Source organism: Anas platyrhynchos, chromosome 1, assembly GCF_047663525.1.
Source record: "Anas platyrhynchos isolate ZD024472 breed Pekin duck chromosome 1, IASCAAS_PekinDuck_T2T, whole genome shotgun sequence".
Lineage (NCBI taxonomy): Eukaryota > Metazoa > Chordata > Aves > Anseriformes > Anatidae > Anas > Anas platyrhynchos.
Genome location: NC_092587.1, coordinates 47,605,160 through 47,627,698, shown reverse-complemented (window position 1 = coordinate 47,627,698; position 22,539 = coordinate 47,605,160). Strand labels below are relative to the sequence as shown.

The 22,539-nt window shown below is 39.3% G+C and overlaps 1 long non-coding RNA gene across 3 annotated transcripts in view; it reads right to left on the bottom strand.

Moving 5' to 3' along the window:
- LOC110351475 (uncharacterized) overlaps window positions 1-22,539 on the bottom strand; it is a 113,600-nt gene extending 91,061 nt beyond the window's left edge. For 2 of the 3 annotated variants that reach the window (XR_011808658.1, XR_011808657.1), the window contains exons 1-5: window positions 22,261-22,539; window positions 11,510-11,583; window positions 9,203-9,348; window positions 8,342-8,465; window positions 3,644-3,714 (exon numbers count right to left, since the gene is read on the bottom strand). This is a non-coding gene — a long non-coding RNA (uncharacterized lncRNA). The remainder of the gene's footprint in view (window positions 1-3,643; window positions 3,715-8,341; window positions 8,466-9,202; window positions 9,349-11,509; window positions 11,584-22,260) is intronic. The other variant, XR_011808661.1, reaches the window with a different exon arrangement.

The window sequence follows — 22,539 nt, the reverse complement described above, 5'->3', positions numbered from 1 at the left end:
ACTGCAAAGCACGGATCAGAGCAGCAAAGAACTACAAAACCCCTCTCTTTCCCCATAAATAATTTGGTACCTTCTCCTGCCTCCTTTTTGTTTGCATTATTTTTTACCTTGTCTGGTTCCCTGATCCAGTTCACAGTCCCCAAACAGTTGTGTCAACAACTGAGCGAGTGACAGCCTGACTGTAGAATTTCTTCAGTTAATTTCTCTCTAAAGGCCACATGTTGCCTGAGCAGTATTTTGCTTCAGGCAAGTCTATCAGGTTCATTTAAATAAGACTATGCGTGGAGGTGTTACCAGACATGAGGACGATGAGAATCTGGTGCATTCATCTTATAGAAAGGTTCTATTAGTCTACTGAACTCTGCTCTACCAGAACAGAAAAAAATATCATTACAAATAATAGGCAGCTGGGATTGTGTGGTATATTCCAAAATCACCACTGTTCTCAAGTTTGCCTTCTTACTTACAAGGTTTAGTCCCTACAAAACGCTGAGATAAGTTTATGTTACTTATGTTACTCAGGGAGTGAAACCAATCACTTTGGTGATTCCACTTATCAAGTGATTGGCACTTCCAAAACTGCCCGTCCTCCCCTGGAGCTTCAACATGCAGACAACACAGCAACTACAATTTTCTTCCTCCATAAGCAGCAGGACAGAAGGTGAAAGACCTAACGGTAGGCCTTCCCACAAATCTTGTTACAGTGGGTGGTTTTATCTCTAATCTGTGGAAGCAAAAATAAACTATATATAACAGAAGTAGCTATCTTCTATTAAAAAAAAAAATAATATATTTAAAAAAAATGCTTTTAAAGATCACTGAATTATTTTAATACAAAAAAATATAAATAATTTTACTTCTTTGAGGTACTCCCACTTAAGTATTTATAGACTGTAAAGATCTATAGTTTTAGAAAAGAATAAACTAATGATCTGAGCCAGAGACAGGCAAGTAGAGAGTCAGAGTTTTATTTAGGTCCTATTGCTACATGTCTCCCATTAAATTTTCTCTGACCTGCAAAAAAATACACCTGTATCCTCAGCTAATCTAACTCAGATGACAAATGTGGCCCTGTACTTACTAAAGTGAGATATTGTATTGAGAGATATTGTACTTTCAGGTGTTCCTTTTTAATGCAAGCTGAGTACTGGTAATACTGACTGGATTAGCTCTATGCAAATTCACGAGCAGGTCCGGCTGCTATAAAGTTTTCATATAAAAGCCAGTAAAAAGCTTGAGAAATCAACCAAACATTTTGGGAAGTAACACTGCAAACTGACACTGAGCAAGATCTGCAGTCATCACCATCTCTGACAGCCCAGCTCAGAGGGAACAGTGGCAGCTGAGGTGCAGCTGTCACTCGACACTGTGATGAAAATGCAGATTGATTATCAGACCTTATGTGACACTGACACTTTATCCTTTCAGTCTTTATGGATTTTAATGCTCATTTAAGTGGGACTTCTCAAAAGCTGTGAAAATTTCATTCAAACTGTGATATATATGACTATATAGTTCCAGGGGTGCTTATCTTTCAGGGTGGCACTGCTGATCGTCCCCATTCCTGTCCTTATTCCATCCCTGCTTTGTCCCCGCAATGTCTGATCCAATAAGCCTAATTTCTGTTAAGCACCTCTGTGAACTTTTAAAATCAGATTTGCTAAACATGATCCTCAGCTCTCCCAAGACTTTTCCTCACTAAATTACTGCCATTCACTCATCCAATGTGTTCTTCAGCAGAACAGTAATACAGCCAATGATCTCGAGAAAGCAGCAGCAAACCTGTCCTCCAAGCAGTGCAAAATTCTCAGTTGCAGCCAGACAGACAACAAAAAGCATGAGCACAAGGATCTAGCCAAAATTCACACCAGTAGGCATATATTAACTGTAAGTTGTAATATCTAGAAGAAAGAAAAGAAGCATGCCTTAGGTCAGACATCTGTATTCCTAACAGGTCAGGAAGCAAGAAACCATTTTAAACTATTCATTTCAGACAAGAAAAGAGCATCCCCCTAGAGCATATTTGCTCTAACAGAACATACTTTCTACTCATTCATTCTACAAACTGCACCCAGTGGGATGATGGAGTTGAAGAGGTGTGTCTTTTTCTCCTCCAATACCCCATTTACAATATTCTGGTGCTGGTAAGCATGAAGCACAACAGAAAGATCAGAGACTGGATACCAAAAAAGTTTAGGAGTTTACAGGTTTTCCCTTCTTGTGGTTTAAAAAGAAATACAGAAGAGTGGGCATTTATTTATTTATTTATTTTAGTTGTCTCACAACAGTCCCCACATATTCATCATACAATGCAATATCTCTGTGGTAACTCTAGAGAAAATACCTAATTATTCTTCCCATAAATATGTTTGCTTTCTTTGGTTTATGTAGCCATTGAAATGAACCAGGAATGTTCTGGGTCTGTTTATCTAATTGCCATTGAAGGATTAGCTGCCATACATGCAAAGATTGTCATACTTTTTTAGCATAGGCTTCAGTTTTGCTTTGTCAGAGATTTGCGAAAGTCTTGTCAAAATCATGCTACTCCTGCTTTGACTGGATATAATGATGTTTTCACAAGGGCAAAGTTTAGACAGACAAAGAGATAAAAATATAAGGTCACTTCAGTGAGGCAATCTGAGCTGGAATGTACATTTTGAATGACCAAATCAGTAGACTTTGTACAAGGCTTTTCTCTCAGCTCTGAGCCCTTCCAATAGAGAATATCAGCCTGGTGACTAAAGGACAGACTACAGAGTTGGTTTTTATTCCTGGCATGGATACAGATTTGTTGTGTGACCTTGATCGAGTAGTTTAACCTCTGCATTTCCTTATTTGTAAACAAGAATAATCACCATCTCTTACCTCATAGGTTTAATTCATGAATACTTGTGAAAAGCCTTGAGATTCTTGGCTGAATGTTGCTATAGAAACAAGATGCAAAACTACAACGCAATCGTGTATGATACTTTATGACCCCAGTCACTGTAGTACTCAACTATTTCAGCCTTTCATTTTAATACAAGTGGTAATATAAAGAGAGAAATAGCAGCCATGTCCTATTTCATCCATTTTTAAAGATGGGGAATTCAAGTACAGACATTACACCTACACAACATTTTGAGTTCAAAAGTGTGCTTTAGTATAACTTTCAAATTCACTTACATAGCTGAGGTAGATATAGGAAAGACTGGGAATGAAATCTCGGGTCTAATCTCCCCTTGACACAGGTCCAAATGTACACATATACAGACCATATGGGCATGGTGACCATGCTGCATTTAGCTGGCCACCAACATTTATCGCATCTACCCTTCTTGCAATATAGCTGCTAAGCACTTCCTAGGTGAGTTCATATATTGTCCATTGCAAAAGCAGATAGTGGGATTTTTAGGCAGCCTAAGAGACCCACACAACCTTAGCAAAGGAGTATCCAGTGGCTTCATAAAAATGGGTGATGGATCAAACCAGCTTTAGATTTCTCAGTAGCACAGCCTGCTCATGCACAGCATAGGCACAAACACGGACACATCCTACTCAAGTCAGGGACTTAATCCACTTTGACACAAGTCAGTGAAGGTTTGTTCAATGGTTAAATGACCAACTCAGAATCAATGAAGGAAACCAGCAACAAGTCTCTCACCTTAGTCCACTGTCCAACCAGTCCATCCTTGTCCTCTATGTGTGGAAATGCCAACAACATTGCTAGGAGTGCTGCACATTTAGAAGAGAACAATAAATCTGAGATCATCACAACACATGGAAATACTTCTACATAGTGCAGGTGGTTATACTTGACATTCATGAACTGAAGTCAGTCTGTGCAGCAACCTTGGAAATCATTTTGTTTCAGAAACTTGTATTAAATAGTTGGAAATGACAACTAAACGGCATTATTTGTTGTTATTGCTCCTCAAAATCTGATACTGTTTGAACTATAAAAAGTTCTAATTAAGCCTTGGAAATTAACACGTGACATTTGTGATAAGATTTCTATTAATAAAGTTTGTTTACTGACAGGCTTTCTGCTGCTCCTCCCCTGGCCACCAACATTACATGCAGCCAGTTTAATCATAACACTGCTAGCTGTGAAGTGGTGAAGTATCACTGCTTTAAGCCTGCTTATCATCATATGGCTTAACTTATTGACATAAAAGCCAGTATAGAATTATATGATGAAAGAGTGTTTTAGCATGCAAGAATTTATACAGCAACTCATGTCTTCTGATGTAGACTCAGTCACTCACTGTCAAGATGCTCAAGATCCATCTGCACCAACAGGAGTCAAGCGTGAAGGGACAACCTATGTCATTAGGTTATACCATAGTCAGCAAACATTCTGTATTGCTGAGAAACAGTTTCTAAACCAAGATCATCATAAACTACTAGATTCTGAAGCTAAGCATCATCATATGCTAAGAAATTCTCCTATGGCTGTGAAGTGTTTTGTGTGTGTTTTTGTTTTTTTTTTTAATTATATGCTGTATTTTCTTACAATACTTAGGGAAACATTTCAAATTACTTTAAATTCTATTTTAGAAAAACAGCAACCATGCATAAAACATCTTACATAAAGCCTTCATAAATATTTTCCCTACAGTGATGCAAATAAGTGTTTGACCTAATGCTCCTTTTTCTTAGATTAGACCAAAAAAACCTTGGCAGGAGTTTCTGGACACTTGTATACACAGCTGGGCTCCCCATGGGCCGGAAGATAAACTTAAAAAATAAGAGTCCATTGTAGATAATCGTCTTCCAGACCTTCTTCACAACGTCCATTCTGAATATCTCAATGATGACAAAGAGACCATACACATTAGATGGGTCTTATAAAAAGACCTTTCTGCAAGCCCATCTTAGTTTGGCAAGGCCAACTCTTAGTATTATTTTGTCTGTCTGCCAACACTCAGCTTTGCACTGAATGATGACCTTCAGTATCTTAGCTGAGGAACAGTGCAAATGACATGTTAGCAGCCAACCCCTACTGAATGGCATGAGACTTCAGCAGGTTTAGCTGGCAAGCTGCTGCTTGCTGGGTTAACACATTTGGGATATTGTTTGAGAGCTCTGTGGCTGTGGAATAGCATTTGCATGAATCGGCAAACACGGAAATATCTGTATAGATATGATATGTATAGAAGTCAATATTGGTCACTTTTATCAGGCAGTATATCTTGGTTTTCTTTTGTGGTTTGAGTTAGACTAATCTGCAAGCCTAGATTAAAAAGAATAGTGAAATGCCCTTCCTTTAGGGATCTACTGTTTATTGCTTTCTTCCCACCAAAGGAAAAGCAGGGCAGAGACAGAGATTGAATCTTATTTATTCAATCCTACATGAGAAAGGAGAAATAGGGTGAGTGAAAAGAGGCAATGAGCTCTCCTTGTTGGGATCTTGCCAGGTGTCTCTCACACATCACCAGATAGAGGAAAGACCAATGCCCAGAAATTCCACAGCCAGGCTCCCGCTACCTCCACTCCTGCCTGTAAAGATGACCCATTACTACCACAGAGATTGCCATAAGTGAGTGATCCTGTGCTTTTAGCACAAGAGGGGACTTCCCCTTTTCCACTGCTTTTCATGTCACTTCAGGAAAAAAATGGGTCTTTGGTTTCATTGTTTTCTTTACATTTTTTAAAGATGTTTTTAATACATTAATAAAGAGACGTTCTGCTAGGAAAGCAGAAGGAGGGTCCTGACCTGTAAGTGTTCCTTGTTTGCTAATAAAACTCTGCAGGTCACTGTGATGCTGCTAGTATGAACTCAAGGCATAACAATATGAATTCAAATGAAAAAAAAAAAAAAGTTTGTCTTTCTTGTACACATCTAAGGCCACATGATTGTTAAAATATAATGCATCAGTTTCTTACACTTTGTTCATCATATAAACCACCAAATTGTGGGTATAGATTGCCATGGTTCCAATCAGGAAAAGTGCTGAGACAGGGTCAGACCCTTTCAGTTTGTATTCATTAACTCAGGCTTCAATAGGACAGCCTCATGGCAGAGATTCTACATCTGCAGTGCAGAGTTAATGTCATGGAAAAAGATGTAAATTATCTGCTGTGCAAAGACATTTAACTGATAGATGCAAATGAAGCAGAATCATCCTCTGACTCTGCCTTCATTCCCACTGCTGAGTGCTAGTATTACCATTAGATGTCTAAGGCAGCATCAGCCACTTTAAAAAGTGCAACTAGTATGTAAAGTTTTAGTCTATGTTTCACTTCAACCTATCCTGAACTGAAAAAGAAAACAAAGAGGTGTCACCTCACAAAAGCAGCTTCTCTTGACCCCTAAAGAAAAGCTACAGTACAGAATACAACACTACCTTCTACTCCGATGTAGAAACCTCTAGTCACTAGAGGAAGCACTTGTCCCCACACCCAGACATCCTTTGGCTCCCAAGACTGCTAGTTAGCACTTTGATCCTGTTTAACAGCTGTAGGTTAGTCTAAAAGCAACAACCAATTATAGAAAGGCCTTATAAAAACCTGTAAATTCTAATGGCTTCAGATGAGTTAGGTGTTCTACACGGTGGAAATCTCCATCTCTCCTGGTCTGTCCTTGCTTACTGCCCCTTCTTACCTCTGTAGACTTTCTATAGCCCAGTCTCAAGTTCAGGTTTTTAAAGATTTTGTGAAAGCTGCCAAGCACTTCACTATCCAAGCTGTGAAAGCTAGCTTGGATAGGGAGAGGAAGGGATAGTGGAGACAGGCAGCACCCCACAAGGAAAGGGAGTGTGGGCTGCACTCTAGCCCTCCCAATATGCAAAAACATTTTCCCCTGGAAAATTCAGAGGGAACACAAGCTATTCCAGCTGCCTGCTCTAACAACTTCTGTATCTTAGATGACTGGCACAGCTCATGCTTTTAGCTCTGGCACATTGACCAACAAACAGGTCTGTCATCACATCAGCACTGCTCAGTGTACTAATTAGTATGTTCACATTGTCAATGTGTCTTATTGCCTAATTATTTCATAACTGAGGGCTATGTACTGCGCCAGATGCAAGTGCACAGCCCACACAGACTTCAAGGGCTCCCTTCATGCACAGGTCTGCTGGAATCTACGTTTTTCATAACTTTATTTATCTGACCTGTAAATATTTTGGAGAACACAATGGTGCTTTTGAACGTTTGCATATTTACCTTGACTACGCACTGAAGCTGTACTTACACATGTATCTCTTGCAGAATTCATTCATGAGGAAAACCATACAAGTTTACAAGTTAATCATTTTCCTGAATGTCAGAAGCCAGGGCAGATCAGGATGTACGTTGTGTTGGCAGGGCTGCAAAGTAGGCTGCTTTAGTATTAATAGTAAACTTCCAAGCCTCAGTAAGATTTTTAATAGTTTTTGTGCAACAGGTTAAGAAGTAGCCACGGATATTTCTCATAAAGAATTTCAAATCCTGGGTAAAGGGCACAGTCATTAAGTGAAAGCGTCTTGAGTTTTGAATTTAATACAAAAAGAAAGTGTCCAGCACTTCCTGCCTCTGAGTTGAACAGATATTTTGCCACAGTAAGAAAGTACAGGGATTTCAAAAATCCATTGATTGTCACCCAAATGTTCAAAATCCACATCCTATAAGATTTTGTCATAACTGCTGAGAATGTGGCTTAGTAGTTCACTCTACATGGGCTCAAACATCAGCTACAGGATCAGCGAGACCAAAAAGGCAACACTCAGCTGCACAGAGCCGTGGGGCACAGTATGCCTTAGAGGCTCCACCTCACCACCTGGCAGATAAATAAAACCCACCTTGTAAACCAAACTGGTGGCTGGGATGACTGACATACTGACTGACACACATTCTACCATCCTTGTTTGGGGGACATTCGGCAAGGGGAACACAACCACCTATGTAAAAAGCTTTTCAGAGAAGACAGACTACTTTTTCCAACCACCTTACATAGAAAGCAGTAAGATCCTTGCAATGACAATTCAGACCCATCTGTCCCCACATCAGGTACTGATGATAGCCAAGAGAAAGGGATCACTCCTCTGGGTTTATGTTTCATCAGACAGTAGTATTCTTTCATCATTCTCCCTCACTCATGTTTTCTCCTGGTTACAAAATATGAGATTCAAAACACATGAAAGTTACTTAACATTCTGCCTCTGTCATCTGTCCCTCCAACTGCCCCTTCTTCTCTCACCCCCAAATTTGCTTCTTGTGGTTCCTTACAGAGTGTAAACAGAAAGTAGGTCAGACAAATGGGCACTGTCAGATGACTAGTTCCAATTCATGGACATGCTGTTGTCTCTGTAGTACTATAGCAAGTTGTTGTTACAAATCCTTAGAAGTTTGTTTTAGCCTGAAAGGTTATTAGATTTACTCGACTGGCAAAGAAGAAGGCTTTCCACAGGAATTTCGTCTGGTTAAGTCAACAGAACTCTGCCTGCAGAGCACAGCTTCCAAACCTGAGGCTCCGTTTTGTATAATTAATTCTTCCCTTTTTCCTGTTAACAATAAAAATGTTATTAAATGCCTGAACAACTTAACAACTGGTTTTATTTTCCCTTCTCCCCCAGCCTTTACCCACGCACATCAATCCCTCAGTTTCAATAAGTCATTTTAGTTTTTACTCATAGCCAGTGCTGGATACATGTGCTTCAGCTATCGATAGGCTTCACACAGCCACATGACAGCGCCCCACTGTGTGATAAGGACTACACCAGAAGGTGCTAATGGCAGAGGACTGGGGGTAAAGCTCTCTTAACTCCCCAGGTAAAAGCACCACCAGACAGTTACAGTGGCAAGTAAAATATTCTGACAGATGCTTGATCTAAGCTGACAGTGGCCCTCCAACGGTGTTCACAGTTTTAGTGAATTAATGGCAAGAAAAACAGAATCTGCTTGATTAGCTCCATGTTCAAGTAAGGCCTGAATGACAGTTTTAATAGTTTGATATCAAACCACCTGTCAGAACAACAACCTGGTTCCCCCAGATTCCCATCATATGTGAGAAACATGGTACAGTAAATAACCCTAGGTTGGTACGCTGTTAGACTGTATCATCACATATTACAGCAGTAACTCTAATCAGAACAAATCCCTATTCAGATTTATTGCCCTAAGTAAAGGGGTAACCACTTCCTCTTCTTCAACAAAAAGAAAAAAAAATAAAAAACAAATATAGCAACACATCAGGGCAGAAGTGCAGAGAAAAGAAAACTCAGCATGACCGTAAACATACCACAAGTGAAACTCTAATACCACTAAAATCCATGGCTACAGGGTTCAATGGGACCAAAACGTAACTCCACATGTCTGGTTTTGTGTTGCTTGGTGAAATTAACAGAACAAACACTGGTCATCAGTCCTCCCATTCATGAGGAAATCCTAAATTGTGGCAGGCCAAGAAAAGGGAATACGTTATTAAATCGGGATCAGAAGTGGGAGGAAGTCAAAGTATAAAGTGATCCAATAATCTGGCCTATTCAATTAGGAAAAAATTCCTAGGAAACTGTTTTAACTGACAGAACACAGAGCAAAACTGGATGCAAAAACATTCAAATGGAAGGATGCTCCCTCCCCATTTATATTCCACATGTTATGCCCAATGTAAAGTCTTACATTTCCCACTGCATATATCCTATAAATATAATGATAATAGTAATAATAATAATTAAAAAAAATATGTATTTGAAAAAATTGTAAAAACCTATCCTAAAAAATAGAACCCCTCCTCTTCAGAGAAGATACTGAAATTCCTACAGTGGCTACTACTTAGGATTTCTTACAGTAAAAAAATGCTAATTTAATCACTAAGGGTGGAACTCATCTGTCCTGAAGTATCTGTCTAGCCATGTGGAACTTAGGTACCTGTTCTAACTACTTGTAGACTCTACTAAAGGGAGGGGTTCTAAGGCTTCAGTGGGATAATTCTTCCTATCCTAAAATAATGATCTATAAGGAATGGCAACTCTGGAGGACAATTCAGCCCATTGACTTTACATTATTTGCAAGAAAGAGAGCCCAGATGACTAACTTGTATCCTCTAATTAGATAAGATTATATGAGAAGTATCTCATCCCAAGTCTTTGAGTTTATAGCATAGAGGATCCAGGTTCTTTTCCCTTAAACTTCTTTTAGAAATTATTTTCTAAGTAAATGTTGCAGTGGCTAACATCATTAACTCTTGGATTCAAGTATCTCATAGATCCAAGTAAGGTCTTGAAATTGAGGATCACATCTAAAAAAAACAGCTCCAATACTATTAAGCTGCTACTAGTTTCTTTTGAAACAGCACCTTATAAATGTTCTGGCTCATAAAATACTGGCACTCAACACCTTTTGCATCTTATGCTTTATCATAACATGTGGATATTTCTAATTTATCTGTGGTTGTTCAGTATGAAATTCTCAACACCACTTGGGGGTATCCTCAAAAATTTCTTGGTTATCTAATAGCACTCAGTTCAGAAAACAGGGTTAAGTGTAGAAGTCAGCAAGAGACTTTCCAATTTAAAAAGGTCATCCTTGTTAATTTAGACTATTAGTCATGCGCCTTAAGCAGCTATTAAACTTTTGGTTGATAGCTTTTCAATACTGTTCATTTAGTGCTTCCTTCCTGAACACAAGTATCTTCTCTATTCTAAGGCAACAAATGTTACAGGCAGATCTCTTTAGAAAGTACAATGTTAATGGCAGGAAAGACAACGAGTGACACAGCTGTATAGTTAAAAGCTTATTAATTTTGCAGTAGTCAACAGTCCTGGACGTGTACCTCAAAATTTAGCCCCAACTGTCTCTTTCTAACCATTGATGTAAGTGGTATTGCTTTGCTGACACATTCAAAATTTGACTTCAATGTTCACGTCTGGTTTTGTGCCATTGGAACCTGGACTTACTTCCATAAAACTGGTCTTCCTTCCATAAAACCCCAGACACACAAAAAAAATCACATAACATATGAGCTATACTAAGTATCTCCCAGTTACAGTGAGATGGAAACCATGACAGGAGCTTATTCTGCTTGCTGCTGTTTTGTCTAATAGGGCATGCCTGCCATGATTTCCAACAAGGTGTGACTGTATCTTATGAAAGTATGCCCAAACATGCAGACTGTGAGCAATGTAGCACTGAAGCTACAGATCTTGGTGCAAACTGCAAAGCCTGCCTGAGAAGCAAATTCAGAAAGCAAATGTGCTGAATTCTTCTTTGCTACTGAATCTACACTAGTAGTAGTATTTGACTGAAGTTAATTAAGTCTAATTTGAGTATTTTTAGGTAATATGATTAAGGTGATTGCCATATGAATATCTTCATTGTAAGACATAGTACTTTATTGTGATTGACAGAACTAAAGAAAGGTAATGTCATGGGAGAATAGGGACAGAGTGAAGTCAGGTGGCTTCCTTAAGTTGCTCCTAAAAATGGCATTCACATACTAATACAAACTGCATGGCATGAACTATAATGTATGGGTACAGGAACAGATCATTTCTAAACTTCAGTCTCGACATACTTAAGTAGCATTGGTTACGCCAACCCAACGTACCTCACTTTCCTTTATCAGAACAGTAGCTGATAGTTCCTGTCAACTTTGCAAATTCACTCTCCCAGTTCTGCAATCTGAAAAACAACAATAACTCAAAAGTTATTAAAAGCAAATGTGGCAATAGTGTTAATGACAAATATTTACCTCCTTATTAACTCACTTTAAGGGCTATGGAAGAGCAGCAGTATCTAAAGAGCTATTTTTCTAAAAGTTCCATTTTCAGAAATCTTTTTTGTCTGCTGACAGCTAGAGTTCCCCTCACACCTCTGCACTACAGATTGTGTAAGTCACTTGGAAGATGACATCAGATCTTCACCATAAAAAAGTGGCAGCATCAAGCAATAGCTGACCACTGCATCCACATATATACATGAGGTCTGTTATACTGCTGTTGCTATAGTCCTCCAAATTTCTTACTTCTAAACAGAATCTTCTGATACAGTTAATATCAATTTACAGACGCTTCAGGTCAATCCAGGGACTGAAAGAGAAAAACATAATGCAGTTGCAAACACACAGTCAATTCAAAAATGCAACTTTTGAGGCTCTTTTGCTTCTTGATTCTTTTGTCAAATCTTTCAAATGACTCAGAAAGTCATAACCACTAATACTGTCTTCAGACTCTACAGTTGAAATGCTAAAATTCCATATTTGAAAAACAAACCATGGAAACGTAAAATTGAAAACATTCTTAAAAGGTTGATTAAAAAACTATTTCAACACAGAGTTTACATAAAGAGCTCAGAATGAAAAGCAAGTAGAAAAGACAGGAAGACCGCTAACAACCAGAAATTCATGTTACATCATGTTTTGATTTAACAATAAGTTGGCTAACTCTAGCACATACAAATCTGAAGTTTCCAAGTTTTAAGATTTGAAAAAGTCACACACTTTCCTCAGTCCTGTCATGAAATACCCTTTTAATTTATGCCCTGCTTCATAGAAGTAAGTTGAAAATACATTCTCATGTGTATATCCAATGCTACTCTGTTGATAAAGGAACCGAGAAAGAGCAAGCAGAAGTATGTCAAATTCCTCCGTCTGGCAGAAGAGAGGAGTTCAAACAGGCATGTAGCAAACCCAGTATTCTAAGCACCAGTGAGACTTTGACCTGGTTACTGGATTCTCAAGGGTATGGCACACCCTTGGGTGAATCCTATATAGTGAAAACATTGTGTTTAATGTCTAAACATACAGTTCTAATGTTTAGGTCTTGAAACTAGATGCAAACTTTTCATACAAGGGAGCTCAAATCAGGGTGCTCATACTCAGATACTGTTTTCAAAATGCACATAGCAAAGTCCCTGAAAGTCTATTATACCATCTGCTTGTAGTATTGCCACAAGAACTCAGTAGGACATCAGGGAAGAAAAGACTTTACATGGTCATTAAGGTTACAAAATTGCTTCTATTGCCATAGCCCTAATTCCTACTGACTTCTGCTTTGAACTGGAACAAGTTCAAAGCTCCTAAAAATCAGCTGCAATAAGTGACTATATTCAACTCCCCCTCTGAAAACTGTTGAGGTAATCTAACAGCAGATGAGCAAATAACATCATTTCAAAATACATACTGGGTATTTGTAAATTATTTTGTTACTTTAAGTCCTGAATGGCAATGGAAAGAAAACAAAACAGCAGATACTGATACTACCAATCATTCAAAAGCAATGAACTTAACCAAAAATCCCAAGACTGTTTGAGAATTTGAGAGTTTTGTAAAATATATTAATGGCTTTGTTTCTTTCTGCTTCAGTCTTTCAGGTTTGCAATTTCTGCAAATACAAGTGCTTGAAACTTTCTATCTTAAATACAGGATCTAACATCTAGCAATTAATACTCACTTGTAAAATCTGAAATCCACTGAACAACATGGAGTACAGTAATGTTGGTGGTCACACAGACTCAAATTGAATAAATTCAACACGTACATCTTGTACAGAAAACTTAAGTGGGATCTGTTCCTTCCTTTTCTGATGTAACTGCCTCTCATGCCCTACCCATCCCATTTATCTGGTTTCCCATATCTCTATCCTACAGCACAAGGTAAATAGATCCCAACAGCTTGATTCTTAGATACTTTCATTCACTTAGCGCATTGTTTCCAAAAACTAAGAAATGAAGAGCTATCAGCGCTTCTCTAAGAAAATAGAATAAAACAGAGAAGTTATCTTGAGAAAGTGAAATCCAATACTTCAGAAATTAGGCAGGGCACAGTGTAGCTGTTCAAATCCTGGAAACAGATAATCTGCCAGTAGCATCTTCTCCAAAAATACCTACTGTGCATCTGACTGTGTGAAGTCTACTTTCCTAACACCGAAAGACTCAACTCAGGAATACAGGTTAAAATACCAAAGACATCAGGATAAATTTGACACTTTATTCTGGAGCAATCACTACACAATGAAGAACTGTTAACCAGGACAAACAGCTTTCAAATAGCACAACTCTGTGCATTCCCTGCTCCATTTCCAGTCCCTCTGAGAAAACCAGGGGCAAAAAGCTGGGAAGACTAAACCAGTTCCCCCAAGCAATGCAAGTTCTGTCATGGCCTGCTGCCACTAAAATAAAAGGCAACCCATTACAACCAGCTGTAGTCAGCTGCCGCACACATAGTTAGAGCTGAAAGAGTCATCTCAGGCCTCCTTTAGAATGAATGGAGAAAACAGGCATTTAGGGACTGATTCATCTGGTTTATTTTAATGACATTAGGATGAGATAAATTGTTCTGCAAAATGAAAAAATAAATAATAAAATAAAATAAAAAGCCCCAGAAATGCCTATTTTCCTCCATACACAATAAATGAAGACCAGACAAGGAATTGCCTGCATTTGTTAAGATGAACTCCACCCAGAAAAGCCTGTGGCATACATTCACCCCTCTCAGAGACCTTTTGTTGTAGCTATTAAAGTTTCTGTAGCTTCCAGAATACTGGGCAACCAGGTTCCCTCCACACTGCATGGACGGGGGAGTCACAGACACCCAAAGATATTCTAGGACTTGGAAGCTACCAGATCCTACTGGGTGGCCTGACATGGATTTGGAGGGTATGACTTACAATGTGGAATAGTCTATGTGGTAAATGGAAAAGAAACAGACCAGAGAAGCCATCTTTCCTAAATTGGTGAGATAAACTCCCTCCCATTGCGAGTCTTGTAACAGCAAGAAGCAGCATAGCTGCCCAAGGAAGGTCAAGGAATTGTTTTATCTGCACAGGAAACTGAGGTAGCCAGGCACACAGCCTATCCACACAGCAGTCAGGACACTTCTGAATGAGCTTTAAAACTCCAACCCTACCAAGTAGTTTTCCTGCTGGACAATCATATGTTTTCATGTGTCCCTGGATTTAGCTGTGACAATGCTCTAACAAGTGCAGAATGAATAGTTAATGCTTTTGGCTTCGAGACAAGCACTGCGGAGCACTACAGACACAGTTACTGCTACATATATTTTGTCAATACAATCTGAAGCCATGAAGTATACTGCCAACAGAAGCAGACAAATGTGAATGCATTCTGCCAAAAGAACTTGCTAGCTGCACTGTGCCAACAGACTGCCAGCTACATCTCCTCATGCAGGAAAGGTCTTGGATTTCCACTGTCTTTCATGTTTCCTGCCAGGTTCCTGTATTAACTGGATGGATTAATACTTTACAGTCAAGAAGTTGACACTGGTTATCTTCACAATGGGTTTTAGTCACTACTCAAAACTAGACAGCATCAATTTACACCATTATCTGCACTGAACAATGTAAATACAAGGCTGTAAATATCTGGGAGTGCTTAATGAAATGGTGTTAAACTCCATAAATGTGGACTTAAGTGAGGAGTCTGTGAGGTTTCATATGCTGATACTACAGGCTTAGGATACTAGTCCAGCAGGTACACCCAGCAGACACCATGCTGAAATAGCTTTATAGGTTGTGCATCAGTACAACTCAAAAGGACAGATATACCAGAAATGGTAAACCATTGCCTATGTTTCAGACTAGGATTTTGCTTTTTGCAGTCCCATCAATTAAACTATCTTGCTGGAAAACTAACTGGTGATTCAGGGTATTTGAGTGTTCTTTGAAAAGACTGTGGTTTTCTGCTGTTCACTGATCCAGTGGATAGGGAATTTTGTGGGAATGTACTGATTCTGATTTTTTTTTTTTACTTTTTTTTTTTTGGAGAGTTTGAAAATCCCTTCAAAGAAAAAGTAAGATTAGCCTAAACTCAATCAAGTGCTGAACCACAGAGAAGATTAAGAAGAGATATCTCATTTGCTATTTTTCCTCAGCTTATGAAAATGCCACAAGGTCTTCAGCCTTTCAGACTCTTTCATTCTCTTTCTCTCCACCGAAGAGCACCTGGTTCAGAATGGTATACTTCGATCATAACATATCCCATAACTATTAGCTTGCTGTGTGATACCCTTCCCTAGGATGCAGGAGATCTAGACTGACGCTGAGTGCAGGCTAGTTCATACCACTACCTTGACACTGTCTCCTTTATCCACTATCCACTTTACCTTACTCATCAAAGTTGTCTTGGAGCCAAGCTGCCTGGTTTGCACTGGGGATTCTCAAATGATCATTAAAAGCTCTTTCTGATGAAATGGTTACTGAAATCTGCACATTCCTATGAAGTTTTATAGTTTTGATGCACCAGCACCAAATGAAATGTTCTTGCACATTATCTTCACTCCCCCTAAGGAGAGGATGAGAAAGGAAGTACAGGACAAATACGTAGGCAGTTAGCCAACAGACTACAGGAGGGCACTCAAATACTGTGATGATTTGTATATACTAAAATGTGGTCTCTGTTGAAATAACAGAAGAGCCAGTGCCAGCCATAAAGTAGCAACTGATTATTTATGCAAAGAGAAATAAGAAACTAATCAATTACAGATGCCATTTATTTTGCCTATACTAGGACACAATCAAACATGCAAAAATTCCCATGACCCCTACCGGAAATAAAAGCAATGTATTGTAGCAATGTCATACCTATTGTAGTGATGTCATACAGAAGTTGGTCTTGCAAGTCACACAAGCAAAAGTAATCATTTATTCTCCATGGTAAACACTACACCGAGTTTACAGTTAGTATTAATACTGATGTATGAGAACTACTGTCATCCTGTAAAATTGATACTGGACAGACATACTTAATACTGAAATTTTTCCATCTGACTGAGTTACAGTTAATGGGCCCCATTGCAATGAACTCCACTTAGACGTTCTCTGTTCAGGATCGCACAGCCAGGAAAGCTCTCCCTTTTCCAGATCTGTTCTGAATTAGATCCCATCTATGAGTAAATCAAGTTGATCAAGACTATTAGGTAAAAATAAATAAATAAAAAAATAAGTAAAATAAAATAAACATGAAAGCAGCTGATGACTTAGACAAACTACAGTCTAACACCTCTATGGTGGCAAGATGTTTCAGGAACTTTCATAATGTGGTAGGAGAAATTCCGCTTACCTTAGGAAAAAATCTAAAAGAAAACTATTTCCAGGATGCACTGGCTAAGGAAGTCTCACGGCTAAAAATTACTCGGATTTCCTGCAGTAGCAACCTTGGCAAAAACTAGGGTGAACCTAATGATTGTCTTGAAGCCAGTCAGTAATTGTTGAAGAAACATGAGGCATCTGTCCACCACTAGACTGCCTAGAAAGAGCTCATTTAGACATTTAACTTCCAAAGGTAACAATATACTTTGTAGCTTTGAAAGATGAAGAAATCCCTTGAAAATCTATGCTATTTTTTGAAGAGATCATTCAAATGTAATAAAGATATTTACCAAATACCATTTGCTTTCTGCAGGTCTTAGTTTTTTTAGAGGCATCAGCATAAGAAAATAAACTATTTTTATGTTTCTCTCTAAGTTTGTTCTGCAGCAAACTAGCATTTTGAAGAGAGCCTTCTATTCCTGTTATTCAATATCCTTCTTTTACATGTTTGTACATATTATTTGGTAACCATTTGCAAAGCCCCTAGGTAATTAGAAAATAAGGTTAGGCAAATGTTATACTTAAAATGTAAATTGAATCACATTTAGCATTTAAAGCCTTTCAGAAAACCTCTTTAGCCACCTCATTTTACAAGGTAATTAGAATTTTGCTTTTGACTTTAATGCTTACAGGATTGGCTCATCTTGACATATTTTAAGACACCCATATTTTAGTGGATCTGTTGCAGATGCACACACACTCACTAATGCTTGTACCTTCACTGAAATATTTTTTCTTAAAAAAGCACTTACCACACAGTCATATGGATCATGTAAAAATACCATCAAAGTAACAGTTAAAGCTAGCCCTGTGACTCTTCAAATCATTGAGCTTTGGTGTAGTTCTGGCCAGAAAATGTAACGTTCAAGTTTCACATTGTTTAGATCAACAGAGATAGATATTCTTCCCACCTCCTTATTCTTCTCACTTTAGTACCATTGTGTTAAAGTCAAAGGAGGTATTTCTGATCTCCACCTACAACACGGAGAATCTTGTTTACAGCCCTGCTAAATCTCAGTACTCCAAAAGATATTTTCAAATGATAAATAATGTAACTGTGCTTTCGCCTCAGAGAAGCAGTTTTCCCATTATGGCATTATTAAATTCCAAATACAAAATGTAGGATAGATGAGGATATTTTGGAAGACTTCTTGGGGGTAATGTTACTGTAAAGCTCCACCTCCTCTGAAATATTATTTAGAGCACTTCCTAAGCAGGTGCATGTTAAGATGAGATTGAGACAACTAGTGTGGTATTTGTTCCGCATGCTTTTTGGCCTGGGGGTGGGCATATAGTGATGGCTTGGTGAATGATTCCTTGCTGAATAGTACACACAGAAACTGCAAGTTCTATTAGCATTGTCTTGAACAGACATCTCGTTAGCTGAACTTTTTAATGGGTTATTCTGTGAGTGCAGTCTGCAAGCTTTCTCAGAGCCTACAGGCTTCCCCTTTTGTTCTAGTTTCTTTGTAAGGGAATAGGCATGTTATAATACATATCTGCATTTCTGTCAACTGAAAGCTTGTTTAGGCCTCAAGACATCAAGCTCCAGATGACATAATTTGAGCATGTGAACAGCCTGAACTGGATTTGTAAGCAATTTCTTTCTCTTCTTAGAAACAATGTCTTAGACTGGCTTTTCTTCCAAAATTGCATACTTCGGTAGAAGGACCTATTTTTACTAACTTAATCGTTTGAGAAACTGTTCTTCCCAAAATGTAATGGAGTAAGTCTGAAACATTACTCAAATGATACAGAAAGCCTCTGTTTTAAAATGGCATACTGCATACAGCTGTGCTTTAATTTTGCTTTGGGAAGATGAACAGAGTCGTTAACACCTGTTCACGCCTTGTAGTATGGCATCTGAAACTGGCAGCACTAGGTTAAATTTAATTCTGTCAAAACTATCTAGCATAATTGGAGTTGCTACCCAATACTATCTGTATGTTTATTCTTTCCAAACTAAAACTCTGAAATCTTCATAAGGTCAAAATATTTGTATTCCATAAAGGTTGGAAGAAATTATACAGTTTCAAATCAGAAAATGGCATACTTATTCTACGGTGTAAATGAGCACCCTGTGACTACTTTGTCTCAGGGACTCTGTGAGGAGATGATTTACTAGAAGGTTTTACTAGAAGTGCCTTTTCAAAGCAACAAAAAATAGCCGTGAGACTCCTTAGGGATCTGCAAATTTTGTACCACCAGTTAGGTCTTTAATCCACATTTCACGTTTTCCAGAACAAGACCGATCTGTGTTTCATTTTTGCTGTTACCCAGACTCTTAACCATGGGACAGTTGCTTCTCCCCTCAAGAGTCAAGCTTTATTTTGCTTTTTAATTAAAAAGTTTTGGCAAAATTTAAAAAGTTCAGATCTTGTAGTAACTTTGACCCACATCATTTCTAACACCATATTCTAAAAGGATGAAACATGCTTATTGTAGAATAATTACAATCTCTTTAATTAATGTACTGTTTTATCAGTGTTTTCTTATGATACCATCATTAATGTTTTTTTTTGTAAAGGCATAAATATATGCTTAAACACTTAAATCTAGAAATATGACTTTAGTGTCATCAGTAGATCACAGTTAAGACAAAAGTACATTCGTATTCTATGTTTCTGAGCTGTCTGCAGAATCAAATATTACCCTGCACTATTGTTTTACTTCCTCTGACTTAACTACAAGCATTCTCTCTAATCAAGTGATTTCTTAGAATCACAGAATTTGAATTTGGGTTGAAAGAGACCTTAAAGACCATCTAATTCCAACCCCGCTGCCATGTGCAGGGACACCTCCCATCAGACCAGGTTGTCCAAGGCCCCATCCAGCATGGCCTTGAGCACTTCCAGGGATGGGGCAGCCACAGCTTCTCTAGGCAACCTGTACCAATGCCTCACCACCCTCATAGTAATGAATTTCCTCCCAATATCTAATCTAAACCTACCCTCTTTTAGTTTAAAACTGTTACGCCTTGCCCTTTCACTCCACTCCCTGACAAAGAGTTCCTCACCGTATTTCCTGCAGGCCCCCTTTAAGCACTGGCAGGCCACTGTAAGGTCTCTTCAGAGCCCTCTCTTCTCCAGGATGAACAACCCCAACTCCTTCAGCCTGTCTTCACAGGAGTGGTGCTCAAGCTCTCTGATCATCCTCATGGCCCTCCTCTGGACTCATTCTAACAGCTCCATGTCCTTCTTGTGTTGGGGGCCCAGAGCTCTCCAGGTGGGGTCTCATGAGAGCTGAGTAGAGGGGGAGAATCACCTCCCTCACCCTGCTGCACCTGCTTATTTTGATGCAGCCCAGGATATGGTTGGCTTTCTGGGCTGCAGGCACACATTGATGGCTCCCATTGAGCTTCACATCAACCAACACCCCCAGGTCCTTCTCCTCAGGGCTGCTCTCAACTCTGCTGCTCTCTCTCTGCCATTCTCCACCCAGCCTCTTTCTTTGCTTGGGATTGCCCCAACCCAGTTGCAGGACCTTGCACTTGGCCTTGTTGAACCTCATGAGGTTTGCACAGGCCCACCTCTCAAGCCTGTCAAGATTCCTCTGGATAGCGTCCCTTCCCTCCAGTGTGTCAACAGGCAGTTGGAGGCAAGAGGGTTGTGAAGAGCAGCACAATGTCCAGTTGGAGGCAAGTCACTTGTGGTGTACCTCAGGGGGGTTAATACTGGGGCCAGACCCATCCAAGGCTCTCATTAACAATCTGTACAATGGGACAGAGTGTACACTCAGCAAATTCACAGTTATTACAAACTTCTGTGGCATGGCTAATACAGCAGAAGAGTGCACAGCCGTTCAGAGGGACCCACAGAGGCTGGAGACATGGGAAGAGAAAAACTTCATGAAGTTCAACAAAGGAAAATGCCAAGTACCGCACCTGGGTACAAATAACCCCTTGCACCAGTACAGGCTGGCAGCTGACTGGCTGGAAAGCAGTTTGGCAGAGAAGGACCTTGGGGTCCTTCCAACCAACCACACATTGACCATGTGCCAGTAACGCACCCTCACAGCAAAGAAGGTCAACGGCCTCCTGGGCTGCATTGGAAAGAGCATTGCCAGCACATCGAGGGAGGTGATCCCTCCATTCTGCTATGCACTGATGAGACAGCTGGAGAGCTGGGTCTAGTTCTGGGCTCACCAGTACAAGATAAAGTCTTACTGGAGTAGGTCCAGTGAAGTGCCACTAAAATGAATAAAGGATTGAAGCATCTCTCTCAGCCTCTCCTGAGAGAGAAAGTCTGAGAGAGATGGGACTCTTCAGCCTGGAGAAGAAAAGGCTCAGGGGGATCATATCAATGTGTGTAAATATTTGACGGGAAGGGAACAAAGAAGAGGAAACCAGACTCTTCTCAGCAGTGTCCAGTGAGGGGCAATAGGCACAAATTGACACACACAAAACTCTATCTAAACACAAGAAACACTTTTTTTTTTTTTTTTTTTTTTTTTTTTACAGTGAGGATAATCAAACAGTGAACTAGGTTACACAGAGAGCTGGTGGAGTCTCCATCCTTGGTCTTACTCAAGACATGACTGGATGCAGCCCTAAGCAACCTGTTTGAGCTGTCCCTGCTTAAACAGCCAGAGTGGACTAGATGGTCCACAGAGGTTCTGTTCAACCTCAACCATTCTGTGAATTGTAAAACTGTGATACAGGTAATATTTAAAATACTGTTTCTCATTGTAAGAGTTACAAGAAAATAGCATGGAGAAGAATCACCTCAATACTCAGGTTGTCTTCTTCTAGTGTTTTCTGCACTGCCTTCTGAAACTAGTCAGACCTAAATGAAGTTAGGGCTTTCATTCCCACACCTCCTACTTGAAGGTTAGGTAGTTAAAAACCTTGTTTTAATTTACTTCAGCCTGCATTTATTCATGACTAGCTCACACTCACATGTTTCTATCTCCACGCTGTTCTTCAGCCTAAGTATATTCTCCCTCCTATATATTTATAAATATGTAGGCTTATTTAGTGTATGAAAACAAAGCCTTTATGGGCTCCTATAATAAACCGTCCACTCATCTGATCATCCTCATAGCCCTTCCCTGCACCTGTTTGAGTTCATCCTTTGTTAACACAAAAGAGCAAAATGGTTGAAACATTATTCCTCAAGAAATTGATACTGCTGCCTTCCTCTGTATTCTGTCCATTATAAACATTTTCCTAACTCTTTGTAGGTAGCAGATCAGCTGATTACTCCTACCTGACCAAATATCAGAAATTAATACAATAGAAGAACTAGGTCCTTACCTGCACTGTGTTTTCAGTCCATACTAGTGCAGGTAGCAGGCTGGGTGATAGATACATGGCACCTTTCTGTATCCTTATCACAAGATTCAAACAATCCTCATCACAATCGGAGAGCTAAGGCATGCTGGTTGCAGCTGTTTCATTAATATCTAGCTTCCAGGCAAAAATAAGTTAAAGTCTTTATTAAGGTTTCATTTCCACCCATGCACATTGTCTGATGCTGCAGGCTGCTTTTCCTCAAGAAATCTTCAGCAGCCTCTGTAAGATGCCCTAAGTAGT